The sequence below is a fragment of the Eschrichtius robustus genome, chromosome 12 (assembly GCF_028021215.1).
Source record: "Eschrichtius robustus isolate mEscRob2 chromosome 12, mEscRob2.pri, whole genome shotgun sequence".
Lineage (NCBI taxonomy): Eukaryota > Metazoa > Chordata > Mammalia > Artiodactyla > Eschrichtiidae > Eschrichtius > Eschrichtius robustus.
The window spans coordinates 75,882,780-75,898,291 of NC_090835.1; the positions used below are offsets into that span (position 1 = coordinate 75,882,780).

The 15,512-nt window shown below is 38.5% G+C and overlaps 1 protein-coding gene and 1 pseudogene across 3 annotated transcripts in view; one reads left to right on the plus strand and one right to left on the minus strand.

Moving 5' to 3' along the window:
- BICRAL (BICRA like chromatin remodeling complex associated protein) overlaps positions 1-15,512 on the plus strand; it is an 81,627-nt gene that overhangs the window by 31,950 nt on the left and 34,165 nt on the right. Inside the window, exon 1 of one of the 3 annotated variants that reach the window (XM_068558427.1) lies at positions 15,230-15,472. The exons of the other annotated variants lie outside the window; for them this stretch is intronic. The gene's annotated coding sequence lies outside the window, so the exon portion shown is untranslated. Of the gene's footprint in view, positions 1-15,229; positions 15,473-15,512 lie in introns of those variants that run through there. 3 annotated transcript variants of the gene reach the window in all.
- Positions 380-902, minus strand: LOC137774062 (mitochondrial inner membrane protease subunit 1 pseudogene; annotated as a pseudogene).

A 15,512-nucleotide genomic window follows, 5' to 3' on the forward strand; every position in this document is an offset into this window, starting at 1 on the left:
AGCAAATCCCAGACATCGTATTACTTCATTCATACCTATTTCAATATGGGATCTCTAAAAGATATGAGTTATTTTTAAAAATATAACCCAAGTTTCATTGTTACACCTTAAAAATTTTTTTAACAGAATGTAATTGCAAATTTTCAATGCTGATGGACTTTGGGAAATTATAAATTTCTTTTTCAGGATTAAACTAGAAATATGTGAGTTTTAAAGGCAAGGCCTTTGGGAACACAATATTTGTATAAAATGCAGCTGCCCCACATTTATTTATTTATTTATTTATTTATTTATTTATTTATTTTGAATAGCAAGTAGTTTATTAGCAACTATATGGTTTTAGTGACAATAATAAATTCACTTGAACAGAAGACAATAATCAAATCAAAAGAATAAATGCTTGCCAATCATCAGAAAATCTGTGGCCATTAGGACTGTCATGTAGAAATCCAAAATCATTGAGTCCAAATCTTAAAGAAGATACGTCCTCTTATTAGTCCATATGGAACAGGTCCACAGTACCTGGGATCTGTAGAATTCTATAGATTATCACCTTCTAACCAAACATGACCCGTTGGCACATAACTGTGGCTTTTAAATAAACCTGATGGACTATTGATAAGAATTTTGTCTCCTTCCAAACCAGTTACTCTTTTACAAATATTTGATTTTGGATCACTCGGGCTTTTTGCAATCACAATGTCACCTCTTTGGATACCATAAAAATGTCGACTAAAATTTTCTGCAAAGACGATATCTGAATTTTGAATTTTAGGCTCTATTGATGGTTCAGGACACATGACAACACCACCGAAGTATTCAAAAACATAACAAGTTATACAGCCAGACTGAATAGTATAACCAACAAGCCGAAAGGTTTTTCCCAGAACACCACGAAGCATGGTTCTGTGTAGACTCTGCCACCATTGGCCATATGTCTTTTCAACAATACATTCAATTTTTTGGGTAGTTGCAGGGCTTCCAGAAAAAAACATCTAAAGCATGTCTCAAAACATATATAGGTGATCCATGGTTTCAAGATTCCTCTAGCCCCAAAGAACTCTGGTAGGCTCTTGCCCAGCACTCAGGTGGCTCTTTCTCCACAGCTGCCCTACATCTAAACCCTGGATATTTATTCAGTATTTATTATACCTGTTTATGTGCTATTTGCTGGGGATATGAAGATGAATGTGACAAGATTCCTGCTTTTTGTTTGTTTGTTTGTTTGTTTTTATTTATGGCTGTGTTGGGTCTTCGTTTCTGTGCGAGGGCTTTCTCTAGTTGTGGCAAGCGGGGGCCACTCTTCATCGCGGTGCGCGGGCCTCTCACTATCGTGGCCTCTCTTGTTGCAGAGCACAGGCTCCAGACGCGCAGGCTCAGTAATTGTGGCTCACGGGCCCAGTTGCTCCGCGGCATGTGGGATCTTCCCAGACCAGGGCTCGAACCCGTGTCCCCTGCATTAGCAGGCAGATTCTCAACCACTGCGCCACCAGGGAAGCCCAAGATTCCTGCTTTTGATGGTAGCACTGTAATATGTTTTTTACTGTAAGCTTCTAGAAGGTAGTCTGTTAGTAACACTTAGATTTGAAGTCAGTCTTTTAGTCCACTATACTTGAGCCATAACTTAATACCCAGAGTTCTTCACCACCACTAGCTGTGCAATGGGAGAGAGTAGGCAGTTAAGAGCATCCTCCCATGCTGCAGGGCTTTGTTACTTGCGGAGTTTGGTATCTCTTGAACCACCTCAAAGACTTTTGAGACCCAACCCACAGTCTCTTTTGATGCCATCCTTTGTTTAGACCTACTCCACCCAGCCTGGCACAGCATTCGCAGTTGAGATTAAAGGAGGTTAAAGAGACACCTGGAAATGTTTTCCCCAGGACCATCTTTGCATCAGTCAGACAACGCATACACAGGTCTTCTGTCAGTAGATTCCCATTAGATCTCAAGATTTTGAGAGGCTTTTAACAAACATGTTAAGCAGAAATTTTATCAGCCCTGAAAACTTTCAGCATGTGTATTTCTGGCTGGTTTTAAAATCTGTTGATGTTTCTCCAGCTTGAGAACTCAGACCACCCAAGATTACTTCTGCAGATCCCAGTTTGAGAAATACCGATCTGTGTATGATTAATGGTTCTATAGTCAGTAAACTTAAGATCATTATCACTATGTTGGAATTTATCTTAAAGAAGTTTGATATATTTATCAAACAATATTTATCACTATTCTCTTGCTTGCTAAAATAATCATGAATGTCTTGCTTTCTGTGGATCCTTGTGTTTCCATTTTCAGTTTGACCACCATTAAAAGTCATTCCTTTGCAACACACAACAAATCACTGTGTTCTGGAGTTGGATAAGTTAAATGATTTTCAAACTTTTTTCTCCCAGTTAAGAGTTCTATCACTGAGTTAAAGGGGAGAAGTGGAGCATTACAGTGCCTCTACCACCAACCTTTAGGCCTCCAAGACAGCTCCTGGACCCCTCGGAGAATCCTAGGTCCCCAGGGATCAAAGTTTTTAAATCACTGATGTGGCTATTAATTTCATTTAAAGATGAGAAAACAGGCCCTGAGAGATTGGAATTTGTCAGTAATCACAAGCCTAGTCAATGTCAGTATCCAGAACAAGCCCTTTCCAAATTCGGTGTCCCCCCTGCCCCGACCTGTACGTGTCCCCAGCCCCTGTAAAGCCTTGCCAGACTTCTCCCTGACCCCCCAAGGTTGGTCACTCTTTCCCCCCATGTTATAGTGCATTGTTTAGCCAGCTGGATTGCTTAATATATTAGGTTTATTTCTATTCCACCTCATTCCAAGTTGGAATTAAAGCAGCTTTAAGGCCTGGAATTTTTTTTTTTTGATTCCTAAGTTTTTCTCCTAATAATGTTTCTTAGTTTTATCCACCTTTCTTCCTTGCTGTTAGTATGCTCTAGCTAGTTACAAAAAGAATGAAGGTCTTGGTTGAATAACGAAGGAAAAACTCAGAGCCCATCGTGTTGAGTTTGACAGCTTCTTTTTATTACAAATGGGCATAATTGTGAAAATATAGTAGTGTTTTCTCCTAGTAAAATGTCATATTATTTCACAAAAAAAATGACCAGTGACTTCACCTGAAAAAGCTTGGGAACCCCCACCAAAAACCCTAGCACTTCTTACCTTGCGTTGTGATGAATTGTTGCATCTCTCTTCCAAAAGAAAGGGAGTTCCTTACAATCAGGAACTGTGCCAGGAAGTTTGACACAGCCTTGCAATTACAAAATTTAACAGTCCAGGGACTTCCCTGGTGGTCCAGTGGTTAAGACTCTGTGCTTGCACTGCAGGGGGCACAAGTTCGATCCCTGGTTGGTGAACTAAGATTCTGTGTGCTGCATGGTGCAGCCAAAAAATAATAAAAATAAAATTTAACAGTCCATAACAATGACAATATAGTAAAAGGAATAAGATGAGAATACTTTATATCCTAGGTGACATAAACAGTTACTTGCCCTGGGTAAGTGACTGTTTTATGGTGTAACTTTTTGATCATGACACTTATCAGAATATTGTTTGCTTAAACATAATAATTTACTTCTTGGCCTTGCTTTTACAGTGTTACAAAAATGTTAAGGGTATTTACATTTATTATTGCATTTTATGTCATACTCATTTGATATTCCCACTCCTTAACAGAGGACCTGGCACATAGTGGGTGCTAAATGTTGGTTAAATGCTTATTCTTTTCACCCACTGAACAAGTTCATTAAAGGTAGTAATTAAAGAAGCGGCTTTCCCCATTCCCTAAGCTATTCTTCAGGGTAGAAAACAGAAGGAGGCAGGGGATAAAACTACAATTTACTGTCCTCCCTTTCTCCTTTCCTCCTTTGAGGATGTTCTGATTCTATAATTCATGCTAATGAACTCATATAAGCTGTTCTTACCTCCTAAAGTGATTTCTTCCAAAACCTTAAAAATCGCTATAGAACCAAGATGCAATAACAGGGACTGGATTGACCTTCCTGCATAAAACAGTTAAAAATTAGATAAAATATATTAAACAATGGTTTTTAGACATTGAATATCAGGCAGCACAGGACAGGGATTCATGAGAAATAGAAAACAGATAAGGTAAGCCCTGTAACTGCCCCAGCTTCTGTCTGTGGAGTTTTCAGGCCATAGCGCAGGGAAGGGGATCCCAGATGGAGTCTGGTAACCTTCCTGAGTTGAGCTGATGCAGCTGGGGGGTAAAAATGGCTAAAACTCATTGGGCAAAGCACCAGAGGAGAGAGCTACATGGAGATAAAACCCTGGAGAGCTGCAGAGAGTCTCCCTTGAGTCTTCAGCTGGTACCTGATCGGTACATGTGTGTGGGGAAACTACCCAAGTCCTGGGAAAGAATCAACCAAAAGGATTAGAGGAACTAACACTTGGAGCTCACACAGGGCAGAGAAGAGTTTGTGTTCCCACCTGCAAGACTGCAAAAATCCTTGTAATTCATGGGACATCAAGTGAAGTACTCAGAAGGGTATTGCCTCACTATAGGGCAAAATTAGCCCTAGACTAAAGACTGACAAAGCTTAAAAGCAGACCTCAAGAGAATCAAACCATTTACAAGTAACTTAATTGTGTCCTAGACAAAGTTCAAAAATATCTATAGGAATACAAAAATATCCAGTACTCAATAATGTAAAATTAGCAATGTCTGGAATCCAATAAAAAAGTACCAGGCATACAAAGAAAGAGAAAAATACCACCCACTATGAGAGGAAAAAAATCAATCAGTAGAAAAAGACCCAGAAATTATATAAATGATAGAATTAGTAGAGAAGGACATTAAAAAGCTGTCACTATTCTGCATAATTTCAAGAAGGTAGAGGAAAGATTGATCAATTAAATAAAGAAATGGAAGATATTAAAAACCCCAACTTCTAGAAATGAAAACTATAATGTTTGAAAATAAAAAATACATTGGATGGGATTAACAAGCAGATTAGACACTGCAGAAGAAAAAATTAGTGTGCTTGAAGACATAGCAATAGAAACTATCCTAAATGAAAGCCAGAGAGATAAAAGGACACTTAAAAAATTTTTTTAAAAAGAGCACCAGTGAGCTGTGGAACCACTTCAGGCAGCATAATCGTAGGTAATTGGAGTCCCTGAAGGAGGGGGGTAGTGACACAAAATATATGAAGGAATGGCTGAAATTGTTCTAAATTGGAGGAAAACTATAAACCTACAGATCCTAGAAGTTTAATGAACCCCAAGCACAAGAAGCATGAAGAAAATGATGCCAAGGCATATCAGAATCAGATTGCTTAAAACCAGTGATAAAGAGAAAAATCTTTAAAGCATTGGAGTGGGGGTGGGGCGGGGAGGGGAGACCTATCATGTACAAAAGGCCAAAAGTAAGAATGACAGCAGAATTCTATTTGGAAACAATGCAAGCAAGAAACAGTGTAGCAATATCTTTAAAGATCCAAAAGAGAAGAAAAAAACTCAATCTAGAACTATATGTCCAGTGAAATACATTTCAAAAATGAAGGCAGAATAAACACTTTTTTTAAAGGCATAGGAAAACTGAAAGAATTCATCACCAGATCTGTACTACAAAAATATTAAAAGAAATCCTCCAGGGGCTTCCCTCGTGGTACAGTGGTTAAGAATCCGCCTGCCAATGCAGGGGGCACGGGTTTGAGCCCTGGTCTGGGAAGATCCCACATGCCGTGGAGCAGCTAAACCCATGCACCACAACTACTGAACCTGTGCTCTAGAGCCTGCAAGCCACAACTACTGAGCCCGTGTGCCACAACTACTGAAGCCTGCATGCCTAGAGCCCGTGCTCTGCAGCAAAGAGAAGCTACCGCAGTGAGAAGCCTGCGCACCACAACGAAGGGTAGCCCCCGCTTGCCGCAACTAGAGAAAGCCTGCACACAGCAATGAAGACCCAACCCAGCCAAAAATAAATAAATTAAATAAATAAATTTTTTAAAAAAAAGAAATCCTTCAGAAGGGGGAAAATGATACCAGATGAAAATTGGATTTACTCAAAGGAATGAACAGCACTGGAACTGGTAAATATGTGGGTAAAAATAAAAGTGACTACAGCTCATTGTACCTTCAGTAGCTCAGGCACAGATCACATGAGAACACTGCAACCATTCCATAGCTCATGATTGCTTAAATAAAGTTTCCCAATGATCCCTCTGCTAGCCTCAGCACCTTTTAGAGGTAAATTTGTTTGTAAATGATTGGGAAATTATGGCATATACTGCTGCTATACCAAATTAATGCAAATAAAGCAAATGTCAGTAATTTTTTGTATGTTGGTAAGATAGCCTATTATATTGACTCTTGGTGATCTTTTAAAGTTTTAGCTTCTTAGTCATTTTCACTATGTAATGTTTTTGGAAGAAGAAAAAGAACAGAGAGGCATATAAGGAAGAGAAGAGAATCATTTGTTATAGCAGTCACATACCAAATTTCATTTTGTGAAGTATTTGAAATCCTGTGTTATGACTTTAAAAGTTTTCTTCTACTGCTGCTAGGTTATAATATCTTAAATCGGTAGAATTGATTTGCTTAGCTAGCTTTCCTGAAATAGCTGTTCTTGAAACCACTACATTTCTTGATATGAGAGCTGAGACTTTTCCCACTGTATGAAAAAAATTTAAATAGCCTGTCATCTTCCTTTTTATCTCTGTCTTAGAGGTCTTTAAAATCTTTCTGTGATCTTAATGAAAATCAAACTGTCTGGAAGATATTTCTTACAGATAGCTGATGTAGGTTATTCCTGAGGCCACTAGGCTGCTTGAAAATTTTCCAGGTATTTGATCTCCGGTATGCTTACCTAGAGTGAGACTGACTTGAGATTCTTGTGTTTCATGGGTCTCCCCCATCCTCTTTGTTTTATTAATTGTATTTGGTGTCAGGGGCACCGTGTAGCTTGCGGGACCTTAGTTCCCCAACCAGGAATCAAATGCCAGGCCCCAGGCAGTGAAAACCCAGAATCCTAACCACTGGACTGCCAGGAAATTCCCATATTAATTGTATTTATTTTTAAAAATAGGCCTTACATGCATGTGGCATAACATTCAAGAGGTACAAAAGGACATACAAGTGAAGTGTATACCTTCCTCTGTGTTTCCAGCCACCCAGATTCCCTCACAGAAGCAGCTGGTGTTGCTGGTTATTTGTGCCTCATTTCAGGGTCTGAATATTTACAAACACATGTATATATTCTCCCTCCACCCAGCACTTGGGAGCATAAATCATGATTCATCCACACTGGACTATTACACAGCCATTAAAAATAATGAGACAGACAATTCTGCAGCCTGTGGAACGAAAACCACGTTCACAGAAAGATAGACAAAATGAAAAGGCAGAGGACTATGTACCAGATGAAGGAAAAAGATAAAACCCCAGAAAAACAACTAAGTGAAGTGGAGATAGGCAACCTTCCAGAAAAAGAATTCAGAATAATGACAGTGAAGATGATGCAGGACCTCAGAAAAAGAATGGAGGCAAAGATCGAGAAGATGCAATAAATGTTTAACAAAGACCTAGAAGAATTAAAGAACAAACACCTAGAAGAATTAAAGAACACACAAACAGAGATGAACAATACAATAACTGAAATGAAAAATACACTAGAAGGAATCAATAGCAGAATAACTGAGGCAGAACAACGGATAGGTGACGTGGAAGACAGAATGGTGGAATTCACTGCCACAGAACAGAATAAAGAAAAAAGAATGAAAAGAAATGAAGACAGCCTAAGAGACCTCTGGGACAACATTAAACACAACAACATTCGCATTATAGGGGTCCCAGAAGGAGAAGAGAGAGAGAAAGGACCCAAGAAAATATTTGAAGAGATTATAGTCGAAGACTTCCCTAACATGGGAAAGGAAATAACCACCCAAGTCCAGGAAGTGCAGAGAGTCCCAGGCAGGATAAACCCAAGGAGAAACATGCTGAGACACATAGTAATCAAATTGACAAAAATTGAAGACAAAGAAAAATTATTCAAAGCAACAAGGGAAAAACGACAAATAACATACAAGGGAACTCCCATAAGGTTAACAGCTGATTTCTCAGCAGAAACTCTACAAGCCAGAAGGGAGTGGCACGATATATTTAAAGTGATGAAAGGGAAGAACTTACAACCAAGATTACTCTGCCTGGCAAGGATCTCATTCAGATTTGACGGAGAAATTAAAAGCTTTACAGACAAGCAAAAGCTGAGAGAATTCAGCACCACCAAACCAGCTCTACAACAAATGCTAAAGTAACTTCTCTAAGTGGGAAACACAAGAGAAGAAAAGGACCTACAAACACAAACCCATAACAATTAAGAAAATGGTCATAGGAACATATATATCAATAATTACCTTAAACGTGAATGGATTAAATGCTCCAACCAAAAGACACAGGCTTGCTGAATGGATACAAAAACAAGACCCATATATATGCTGTCTATAAGAGACCCACTTCAGACCTAGGGACACATACAGACTGAAAGTGAGGGGATGGAAAGAGATATTCCATGCAAATGGAAATCAAAAGAAAGCTGGAGTAGCAATACTCATATCAGATAAAATAGACTTTAAAATAAAGAATGTTACAAGAGACAAGGAAGGACACTACATAATGATCAAGGGATCAGTCCAAGAAGAAGATATAACAATTATAAATATATACGCACCCAACATAGGAGCACCTCAATACATAAGGCAACTGCTAACAACTATAAAAGAGGAAATTGACAGTAACACAATAATAGCGGGGGAATTTAATACCTCACTTACACCAATGGACAGATCATCCAGACAGAAAATTAATAAGGAAACAAAAGCTTTAAATGACACAATAGACCAGTTAGATTTAATTGATATTTATAGGACATTCCATCCAAAAACAGCAGATTACACTTTCTTCTCAAGTGCGCACGGAACATTCTCCAGGATAGATCACATCTTGGGTCACAAATCAAGCCTCAGTAAATTTAAGAAAATTGAAATCATATCAAGCATCTTTTCTGACCACAACGCTATGAGATTAGAAATGAATTACAGGGAAGAAAAGGTAAAAAACACAAACACATGGAGGCTAAACAATACGTTACTAAATAACCAAGAGATCACTGAAGAAATCAAAGAGGAAATAAAAAAATACCTAGAGACAAATGACAATGAAAACATGACAATCCAAAACCTATGGGATGCAGCAAAAGCAGTTCTAAGAGAGAAGTTTATAGCTATACAAGCCTACCTCAAGAAACAAGAAAAATCTCAAATAAACTATCTAACCTTACACCTAAACAAACTAGAGAAAGAAGAACAAACAAAACCCAAAGTTAGTAGAAGGAAAGAAATCATAAAGATCAGAGCAGAAATAAATGAAATAGAAACAAAGAAAACAATAGCAAAGATCAATAAAACTAAAAGCTGGTTCTTTGAGAAGATAAACAAAATTGATAAACCATTAGCCAGACTCATCAAGAAAAAGAGGGAGAGGACTCAAATCAATAAAATTAGAAATGAAAAAGGAGAAGTTACAACAGACACTGCAGAAATACAAAGCATCCTAACAGACTACTACAAGCAACTCTATGCCAATAAAATGGACAACCTGGAAGAAATGGACAAATTCTTAGAAAGGTATAACCTTCCAAGACTGAACCAGGAAGAAATAGAAAATATGAACAGACCAATCACAAGTAATGAAATTGAAACTGTGATTAAAAATCTTCCAACAAACAAAAGTCCTGGACCAGATGGCTTCACAGGTGAATTCTATCAAACATTTATAGAAGTGCTAACACCCATCCTTCTCAAACTCTTCCCAAAAATTGCAGAGGAAGGAACACTCCCAAACTCATTCTATGAGGCCACCATCACCCTGATACCAAAACCAGAAAAAGATACTACAAAAAAAAGAAAATTACAGACAAATATCACTGATGAATATAGATGCAAAAGTCCTCAACAAAATACTAGCAAACAGAATCCAACAACACATTAAAAGGATCATACACCATGATCAAGTGGGATTTATCCCAGGGATGCAAGGATTCTTCAATATACGCAAATCAATCAATGTGATACTCCATATTAACAAACTAAAGAATAAAAACCATATGATCATCTCAATAGATGCAGAAAAAGCTTTTGACAAAATTCAACACCCATTTATGATAAAAACTCTCCAGAAAGTGGGCATAGAGGGAACCTACCTCAACATAATAAAGGCCATATACGACAAACCCACAGCAAACATCATTCTCAATGGTGAAAAACTGAAAGCATTTCCTCTAAGATCAGGAACGAGACAAGGATGTCCACTCTCACCGCTATTATTCAACATAGTTTTGGAAGTCCTAGCCACGGCAATCAGAGAAGAAAAAGAAATAAGAGGAATACAAATTGCAAAAGAAGAAGTAAAACTGTCAGTGTTTGCAGATGACATGATACTATACATAGAGAATCCTAAAAATGTCACCAGAAAACTACTAGAGCTAATCAATGAATTTGGTAAAGTTGCAGGATACAAAATTAATGCACAGAAATCTCCTGCATTCCTATACACTAATGATGAAAAATCTGAAAGAGAAATTAAGGAAACACTCCCATTTACCATTGCAACAAAAAGAATAAAATACCTAGGAATAAACCTACCTAGAGAAACAAAAGACCTGTATGCAGAAAGCTATAAGACACTGATGAAAGAAATTAAAGATGATACCAACAGATGGAGAGATATACCATGTCCTTGGATTGGAAGAATCAATATTGTGAAAATGACTATACTACCCAAAGCAATCTACAGATTCAATGCAATCCCTATCAAACTACCAATGGCATGTTTTACGGAACTAGAACAAAAAATCTTAAAATTTGTATGGAGACACAAAAGACCCCGAATAGCCAAAGCAGTCTTGAGGGAAAACAACGGAGCTGGAGGAATCAGACTCCCTGACTTCAGACCTTACTACAAAGCTACAGTAATCAAGACAATATGGTACTGGCACAAAAACAGAAACATAGATCAATGGAACGAGATGGAAAGCCCAGAGATAAACCCACACACCTGTGGTTAACTAATCTATGACAAAGGAGGCAAGGATATACAATGGAGAAAAGACAGTCTCTTCAATAAGTGGTGCTGGGAAAACTGGATAGCTACATGTAAAAGAATGAAATTAGAACACTCCCTAACACCATACACAAAAATAAACTCAGAATGGATTCGAGACCTAAATGTAAAACTGGACACTATAAAACTCTTAGAGGAAAACATAGGAAGAACACTCTTTGACATCAATCACAGCAAGATCTTTTTTGATCCACCTCCTAGAGTAATGGAAATAAAAACAAAAATAAACAAATGGGACCTAATGAAACTTCAAAGCTTTTGCACAGCAAAGGAAACCATAAACAAGACAAAAAGACAACCCTCAGAATGGGAGAAAATATTTGCAAACGAATCAACGGACAAAGGATTAATCTCCAAAATGTATAAACAGCTCATGCAGCTCAGTATTAAAGAAACAAGCAACCCAATCCAAAAATGGGCAGAAGAACTAAATAGACATTTCTCCAAAGAAGACATACAGATGGCCAAAAAGCACATGAAAAGCTGCTCAACATCACTAATTATTAGAGAAATGCAAATCAAAACTACAATGAAGTATCACCTCACACCAGTTAGAATGGGCATCATCAGAAAATCTACAAACAACAAATGTTGGAGAGGGTGTGGAGAAAAGGAAACCCTCTTGCACTGTTGGTGGGAATGTAAAGTGACATAGCCACTGTGGAGAACAGTATGGAGGTTCCTTAAAAAACTAAAAATAGAATTACCATATGATCCAGCAATCCCACTACTGAGCATATACCCAGAGAAAACCGTAATTCAAAAGGACACATGCACCCCAGTGTTCATTGCAGCACTATTTACAATAGCCAGGTCATGGAAGCAACCTAAATGCCCATCGACAGACGAATGGATAAAGAAGAAGTGGTACATATATACAATGGAATATTACTCAACCATAAAAAGGAATGAAATTGGGTCATTTGTAGAGACGTGGATGGATCTAGAGACTGTCATACAGAGTGAAGTAAGTCAGAAAGAGAAAAACAAATATCGTATATTAACGCATGTATGTGGAACCTAGAAAAATGGTACAGATGAACTGGTTTGCAGGGCAGAAATAGAGACACAGGTGTAGAGAACAAACGTATGGACACCAAGGGGGGAAAGTGGCAGGGGTGTAGGGTGGTGGTGGGATGAATTGGGAGACTGGGATTGACATGTATACACTAATATGTATAAAACAGATAACTAATAAGAACCTTCAGTATAAAAAATAAAAAAATAAAATTCAAAAATACAAAGAAAAGTGAGGCATATTTATACAGACTGACTTAGAAAGATATATGATCAAAGGAACAAGAAAGGTACACACCTCTTTCATTATGGACATAGAGTTTTTAAAAATGCTTTAAATAGAATTTAAATACCATAAAATGCACCCTTTAAAGTGTACAATTCAGTGGTTTAATTACACAACATTTCCATCACCTTAAGAAGAAATCCCGTACCCCTGACATTGAGGTTTTTACAGTCTTTTGCTAAAACCAGTCATGCTGCACTGGATATTCTTATACACATATCATTTCACACGTGTGCAAGAATATCTGCGGGACGAGTACCTGGAAATATTTGCTAGGTGAAATGATTTGTGCACTTAAAACTTTGAAAGCGACTGCTAAATTGCCCTCTCCAGAGGTTACATGAGTTTACACTCTCACTACCAGGGTATAAAAGTCCCTATTTCCCATTTCCTGACTAGCATAGTCCTTAACCAAACTTTTTTATCTTTGCCAATCTGACAAATAATAGTATCTCATTGTAACTTTAATTTCATTTCTCTTATTCTAAGTGAGGGTGATTACTTTTACATGTTTAGGAGCTACTTGTCTTTCCTTTTTTTATGAACTGATTTTTCATACCCTTTGATTTTCTGCAGGGTAGCTGACTTTTTAAAAATAGGAGTTCGTTATGTATTAAGGAGAAAAGCTGTTTGTGATATGAATTGAAAGTATTTTCCTGACGTATGTTTTTTGGGGGTTTTTTAGTCTTTGACTTTATTCATGTTTTTTTTTCTTTTATCATGCAGAATTTTAAAATGTTTTGTCATCAAATTTGGCAATCTTCTTTTATGACTTCTGCGTCTTGTGACATACTTAGCCTTTCCCTATTCCAAGATTATAAAAACAAAATTCTCCCATATGTTATTCTAGTACTTTAAGCTCTCCTCCTCCCTCCCATTTAACTCTTAGATCCACCTGGAATTTATTTTTGTGTAAGATGTGAGGTATGGATCCACCTTCTTTTCTCTAGAAGGCTAACATCTTTCCCCCACTGATTTGAAATGTCACTTTCATAGTGCCTCTTGACTAAGAATAGTAAGAGCAATTTTAAATATTAGCTTTAACTTTTTGAGAGTGGTAGTCAGGTGTCTGGGGCAGTGATTTCTGATCTCTTGGGGGTGCCTATGAGGATTCTGTAAGAACTGCAATCCCCTTCTCTCCCTGACAAATTCTACTGCTGTGAACTGCTATTACTTAGGGGATGTGTCTTGCTCAAGTGTGCTGAACCAAGAAGTAGTTTTTAACCCCTTAGAGGAGGGACTTATCTTTCATACAGCCTTACAAGTTTCACCTGTGGCCAGAGGCCCATCTAGTGAATCCAGGGTTGTTACTTTAATGAGAAAAGAGCCTCAACAAGAGTCCAGAAGTAATGGGAGAATGTTTTCAAAAAAAACTAAGCTCTTCACTTTTGAGTCAGTTTCTGATCCTCAGGTTGTCTTCCCACTTTAGAATCATAGTCAATTTCTACAGTTTTACTTTGGTAGATTTGCTTTGGTGGGCCGTGTGTCCTCCTGGGAAAGGACTACTGGCTCGGGCTGTAATATGACTGTGTTTTGGCACCATGTAGAGCTGAGCATGTAGGGATAAGAGTCATCTCTTCTAATTTGAAACTGTTTATAGTCAGAAAAGAGTGCGGCCCTTTAAAAAGTAGAATTCTCGGGGTACCCATGACTATAAAGGCTCGTAGAGTTCTACCCAAGGGGGCCTGGAGGAGGAGGTCTGTCTGTTAGGACTGATGCCCCTGAGTAGGACGGATGTCCCCAAGGAGCGTTTCGTCAAGCGTTTGAGCAGCCTGCTTGGTTTGCTGGGGGTGATGTGCAATGGCTTTTAATTTCATCCAATATTATAAAATTGTTCTTTTATTTGGGCTACTCAAGGAGTAGCTTGTCACTTTGAACTTTGGGGTAACAAATGTTCTCTGTGCTTGAAAGTCCCAGTGGCAGTGACACCTCGGAGGAGTGAGTGGTGCTGCCTTCCTCTCTCAGTGCATGTTAACCCTTGGGCATCTCATCCACTGGAGGAGCTGGGTACAGGTGTAAAGTAGTGAGGGAAGCTGGGAGAGGCATGAAAGTGCTCTGCTTTGGTGTAAGCTATTTTTCACGTATGTTTTTATTAATTAATTTGTTCCAGAGACTGTTAGACACTTAAAAAAAATAAATTTACAAAGGATACAGTGGAGCTCCATTTAAATGGTCATGTTGAAGTAAAGAAATAATATCCACTTTATAGGCTTAATTATACATCATATTTGGCTAATTTAGTCCATGTGATTGTGATGTCTGGGAGACAAGCCCAGGATACGGTAATGAGCAACAGCTAGTGCAGTTCTACATATTAAATATCATGATTTAAGGGAAGATCTTCACACTGATTTCTACATATCTACTTAATGATAGTTTTCCTGTTTCTCTTTCCTGTCCCTTTTCACTCCTCAAAAGTCATATTAGTAGAGTTGTCCTAGCATGCCCCTGAGCACCTGGACATCTGAGTGCTAGATGCAGATTTCACTTAGCCTGCTGTGCCTTTCACAGTTTTGGCCATAGATGTTACCTTTTGATAAGATTTCCCCACTCTGACCTCCTCCTGTCTCACCCATCATCTCTCCTCTCCACTGATGATCCACTCAAATGGATTGTAATCGTCCGGATCATTCAGCAGCTGAACCAATTCTCCCATCAACGGGAAGGTCCCACATGGGGGGATACTTACCCCTTCCAGACCCTTCCTGAGGAGAGCAAGTTTCCTTCCATGTGGCAGGAGTACATTTTGTATTTGTTTGGCCTTGTGACTGATAGGATGGGAAGCTGAGGGGAAGTGGAGAGGAGATGGCAGTTTTAACCGAGAAAAAAAGCTTAGTAGAAACTCTGCCTCTGCCTTCTTCGGGCGTGTCCCTCTTCTGGGCATCTCTTCAGGATTTCATTCCTCCGTCCAACTGCCGTTCACAACTGCCCTTTCCAACGGCTCCAGAACTCTTGGCCTTGGCATTCCGTGATGTAAATTATTCCACGCATGGCTCGAAATGGGTGCGAAGCAGCGTTGCCAGGTGTCGGATCACTAGTGTAAGTTTCCTGGATCTCGGGGGAGGGAGGAGAAAGAAAG